Source organism: Centruroides vittatus, unplaced genomic scaffold (assembly GCF_030686945.1).
Source record: "Centruroides vittatus isolate TY-2023 unplaced genomic scaffold, ASM3068694v2 contig_549, whole genome shotgun sequence".
Lineage (NCBI taxonomy): Eukaryota > Metazoa > Arthropoda > Arachnida > Scorpiones > Buthidae > Centruroides > Centruroides vittatus.
In genome coordinates this window covers 755,294-761,293 of record NW_027122325.1, presented here as the reverse complement: position 1 = coordinate 761,293, position 6,000 = coordinate 755,294, and the positions used below count along the sequence as shown (strand labels likewise).

Sequence of the window (6,000 nt, the reverse complement as noted above, 5' to 3'; positions counted from 1 at the left end):
ATTTCGCAATTTGTCATCCTTTTCTCGCTTTGTAGCTGCATAAAGAGCATTAAGAATTGTCAAAAGACCCACGCTGTGCTCACCTCCACCACATTCTACTTCAATTTTCGTATTTTTATTCATTGTTATCCATAAAGCTCGTCTACAAAGCTTCGCTCAATCTATTCATTTTTCTAGGTTTTGATAACTGTAAATAGTGTTGAAAATTACATAGAATAATTTTAAAAAATGAGTTAAGGCTGGAATTTAATTTACATTTAAATAACAAGATATTCAATTTATCTTTTAATATATTCTCGGCGAAACGATTTAAGTGGTATTTGTTTCATAAAGGCTGCGGTTCTCCTCAAACAATCAAACGTTCTTGACGATGACATTCTGACAGTTCCAGCAATATCTGCTTTCCTTATTACTTAATCTCGATAAGAAGCGGCACTTCTGTTGATAGTTATTAAGAAATTTAATCATTTTATCAATAATCTAATTTTATAACTTTCTAAATTAATTTCTGATCAAGTTAAAACTTTTATTAATTTTTCCTTATTAAATACATTATACAAAATAAAGCATTTACTTTAAAGAATAATATTTAGACTTAATAAAAAAGTAATTATTCACTAAAAATAGGCACGTACAGTACAGATTATAAAACAATAAGTTAATTAAGGAACGTATTAAGTCTATAGTCTGTAATCAAAGCATAATTTCTGCGTGTTATTTAGGAAGCGTTTTATGTTATGTAGTCTTTACAGTGTATGTCTGAAATGTAGTAGTGAACGGTTACGGGCTACACCGTCGACCAGCGCCACTATGCGGCCAAGTTGTTTTCCACATAAAATGCTTCTGCTGATAGTAGAGGAAGCACACTTATCCAGTACACCGGTGTATTGACGATTACGATCGTTGTGTGTGTTCCAAATCGGTTATCTACAAAACCAAATGAGTAACTGGAAAGTCATTGAAAGAAGTAGTGAAACCAAAGAATGGTGATTCGTTTATTTAGTGACGATTTTCGGTTATGAATTTTCTTTCCAGGATATTATACAGTGAGTATTGTGTTCTAACCAGATACTTAATAACCCCTCTCAAATAAAACTTCTTTAAATACGATTTTCTTTTAAATCGTTAAATATTTATGCTTTATGTCTATAGAATATTAATCAACATAAAAGTAACATTACTGTATTTAAAGTTAGTTTTTTACATTTATTAATTTGATATGTTAACAATTACCTTAAGTTTCAGATTAAATATATTTATACACATAAATGATAATTTCTTTTATAAATTGAAAAAATATATCTTTTTATGTGTGGATATTATGAATTTATCATCTTTCAAGATATTATATTCCGAAAAAATATTTTAATGGTTTATTTATAAGGTTGGATACTGAATAACGGAACAGATTTTAATTTATGGTGTGTGAATGCAAATTATACTGAACATAATGTTGATTCAGAAATAGTTCTGTGAAATTGGCTGAATGAGACATATTGATCGCTTGTTTAGTGCCTATCTACAGTCGGAGAAATCTACCGGGCAGATAAACCTCAAAGTCTCACCAATTTTTCATTAGTTAGAAATCTTATTCGTCTTGTTAATGATCGAAAGAATTTGAATCCTTGCAAGAAATTATCTGAAGAAACGTTATATTCTTCTAACAACATCAATTCCATTGGCGTGTTTACTGCTCGAAACAGTGCCAACTTATGTAGAAGTTAGACAGCCGAAAAAAGTATTTTACATTTTGCAGTTAATGCAAGAAAATTGCTTATATCTTAAGTTGGTGCACTTAGGCAAAGATCCAGACAACAACCAAAAATTAGTGTCATTGCACTGTTGGAAGTCCATTGTCTTTTTTGATTTCGTTATGGCAAACGTAAATTATCAATTTTCTATTAACTGTACAAATTTATCAACTGCTACGTTTTCAAAACATTCATTGTAAGAAGATATTTTCACCCTATTGATTGCTTTCCTTTAGTAGTAGCAAATTGTTCTCCTGTAGAATCAATTGATATGTGAGAATCCTCTGCGGTAAATTCTTTGATGTTTTAGTGTACTTTTGAAAGAAAATGGTGAATATTCTTATCAAGTTTAACTAAACAACTCGTAAAGTAATCGCAATTTTACAAGAACATAATCCCAGATAAATCGTGGAAAGGTTCTCTTTTTTATAAGTCATGTTATGCATATCTAAACCTAGTCAACTTTGAAACTCTTTTACCATTAATTAAGATTATCCTTTTATCTTTTCTAAGAAATTCTTCTAACCAAATTAGTTTTTCATATAATTTTATCGCATTATGATATTTATTCACTTTTTTAAAATACTAATGACTTTTTATTTTCTATCCTTTGATTTAAAATTGTATTAAGTCATTTTACTATGATTACATTTAATTGAATTTATACATTGAATAAATTTTAAATTTCGAGGAAACTACATTTATTTTATTTTGAAATTAGTTCATTTATTCTAGGAGCACGATATTTTAATATAAAAATATATAATGTCGAATTTAAATCAGAATTCTCTAGACATAAAAAGGAAATATCTTAACGATGTTTATAATAGTAATAATTTTATTGAATTAAACATTTTCTCTATTTGCTTTAATTCATTATCATTTTTAATATATTTGTTTTTATATTTTACTTTAAATTTTATTCATGATAGAGCAATTGAAACGCAATCTACATTAAAAGCTTATTTTGTTGTAAAGGAAGGCTCGTAAATAATATCTTCTTTCGCGCAAGAATTTATATTGTAAACTGATACTACAGTAACTATCTCTTTACGGTAATTATCCTCTGCTACATTCCATTAGACCAGTGATTGGTTGTGTGGCTGTAACAGAAACACGGGGCCTATCTTCCCGTTAAATTGATGCCTAACAGCATCACGTTGGATACAATCTTCTTTTTTTCTATCCCCGAAATAACTTATTGACACAATATTTCATCTGATAGAAGAAAGATCATGTCTCCACGATTATTTGCTTTCATGACGTTAGTGGATGATGCTAAAGGCAAATTTAACAATGAGAATATACAACAATTAACATTTAAAATCATCTACGATTATCCCTTATTTTATCATTGAAAACAGAGGAAAATTTAATTTCTGGCGATAATTTAAAATATTTTATTAGCGAAATTAGTAAATTTCGCTCTATTTAATTAGAGTAAGGATATTTTTTAGTCTTTTATTTTATTGAGTTCAATTTGCAAACAATGAATTATAAATATTCGTTGAAGGTATTAATTTTTTAATAGGAAGATTATGTGCAAAGTTGGAAGAAACAAATTTTCGGCTCTAAAAGTTTAAATCTTCATTTATTAGATATTTGATTATGTATAGTTAAAAGGATTAAGTAATAAGAATGAAAATGACCATTAAATTTTATTTGTTGGCCATATAAAGCGATAATCTGGACCGCAGTCCAAAATGACCGATTTTAATCACCGAGAGCCGTAAAGAACTTATCGTTGTAAGGAATATATTATAGAATTTTTAAAATAAATATTATATTTGACCTTAATATAAAGTTAACGTTTGAAGCTTATGAAACTATAAATTATGTATGGACCGTGTGGCATACTGTATCAGACCGTGTCGCGGGTCGTGATAACCTACTATAACCTGCAACGTTTTGCATAAAACAGCAGCAATATGTACTATCTGAATATACATAAAGCGACAATATCATGTTTTGCGATGGATTAGATTGCTTCGTAATAAAAATAAAAGAAAATTTTGTTAACCGTAAGTATGGAAAAATGTGATATAAGGTTCCCTGGCGAATCAGTATTTTCAATTTTTTACTACATTTCTTAAAGTTTAGAAAAGTGATAAAGCTTTGCTGTCTTATCTAATAAACTAATCTAAATGTAAATAAATTCCTATCAGATTACATCAATCCTAAAATTTAAAAATTTCCGATATTTCTTCCGCATATTTTTGATTTTTTTTTTATTAAATATACGAATCTATTTTGTGAATTTTCTTTTAAATATTCGAAATTTTTTAACTTTCTCTCTTTATAATTAAAAATGTAAAATTTGATTTCACAAAAATAATGAGTATTTATACTTTTTATGTATTTTTAAATATATAAAAAAATCTTATATATTTCATTTACGGTTATTAAATTGTTACATATAATAAATTTAATAATGTTATTTTCGATTTATTACCCTTAGCTGTCATTGATAAGTAGATGTGAGAATTCCTAAAGGCTCATAAAAATTGGGTTAGATATGGTATTGTTCGTTTCCTATATAAATTTACAAGAATTGTTACAAGTTGTATGACAAAGCATATAACAAAAAATATATGAATCGTATCTTTAATATAAAGCTGAAAAGTTTTACATAAACAAATAAATATTTTATATTAAAATGTTTCATACAAAGAAAAATCCCTTTAAATATTGTGTAAACATAATTATTTTCATATAAGAAACACAAAATATATTAGAAGTGTTTTTAAATTCATAAAATTTAAAACTATATACGTTTTAAAAGTTAAAATATCAGTTTATCATAATATTTTTAAATATTTGACAGTTTAAAACCATGTTTTTTTAAAGTAAAATTAACATTTTAAAAAGAAAAATACATTTTCTTGTTTTACATTTTGAAAGTTTTTAATTTTTTTAAACATCAATCATTAAATTCAGTTTTAAAATGTTAACTTTGTGTAAGTGAATAAAAATTTATAATTACTTAAAAATGATATTTTAATTTTTATATCAATTGTATAAAATTCTAAATTTCGCTAAATATTTTCGTAAAATAACTCGGATATCTTACATTAAATAGTTATGTTTTTTATATAATTAAAAGCCGTAATTTAATAGTATTTTCATTATTATAATTTAAAATAGTTTTAAAATCGAAACATTTTAAAATAAATTTGTAAGCCTTAATTGCAGAAAACCATTACTAGTAAAAGATTTTGGCATGAATGCGAATTACAAATTAATTTTTAATTCGAGAAAAGAATTTCGTTTAGCATTTCGTTTTCGAGTGGAAATGCTAAACGAAAATCCAATCTGTTTCCATTTTACAAAAATATTAATTCTAATATTAATGAAAAATGAGAGTTTAATGTAAGAAATATTGACAAAAATTGAAGAAAAATGGTCAAATATTAAAATTAAAATAGAAATAATTTGTTGACAGATCGTGTTATCTTTATGTTCTATAAAAAGACAGTAGAGAAACTTGGAAGTAAGAGAAAATTTATTTTAAGAACATTTATTCAGTTCGAATTTAGGCGATTAGGTCTTGAGATTGAGAACATATTTTCGGATATAAAAATCATTAAGGATAAATGAAGTTCTTTTATTTACCACAGAGAATCTAAACAATTTTCTTTGGTGAAATGAAACAGCCATTAATAGGTATATATAAATCACAATTATTAATAGATCCTGCTGTATTTATTGTATGAGAAAGCTATCAACACCCATATTTTCCAGAAACCCGAGTTAAAATACGTTTAGATCACATATATATTACTTGCTTTATATCATTATTTTCAGCAGAAAAGGTTTAGTAGTAGGACATAAGCTGAAACAGCCATTAAACGGTAAATATAAATCACAATCATTACTAGATCTAACTCTATTAGTTGTGTAAGAAAGCTATCTAAGCTTATTTCTAGATTCTTCTTCCCATAGCTTAGATAAATAGATTGCATTTTGATCAAATTTAGTCTTTATTGCCTGTTTTATAGTATCATCGACTGCATGGGAATTTTATTTATTTCGCGGCGCCTATTTGGATAAAATTGTTTAATTTACTATCCTTTTGCCATAAAATATTGAAATGTAGGATTATTTAAGTATTCTCTACTTTCTACTTTTGTCTTATTGGAGTTTTGTTGTCGATCGACCAACTCGTACATCTCTCATAAATAGAAGTGTGAAACTATTGATTGAAACAGCAGCAGTGAGACTTTAGTAATCTGTTCATAACTTTCTCATA

General features: G+C 26.5%; 1 protein-coding gene across 5 annotated transcripts in view; it reads left to right on the top strand.

Annotated features, from left to right (window-relative positions):
* The first annotated feature begins 885 nt into the window (after window positions 1-885).
* The window catches only part of LOC136978679 (kin of IRRE-like protein 3), a 50,673-nt gene continuing 45,558 nt past the window's right edge, over window positions 886-6,000 (top strand). For all 5 annotated transcript variants that reach the window (XR_010881269.1, XR_010881268.1, XM_067274428.1 and 2 more), the window contains exon 1: window positions 886-1,046. The gene's annotated coding sequence lies outside the window, so the exon portion shown is untranslated. The remainder of the gene's footprint in view (window positions 1,047-6,000) is intronic.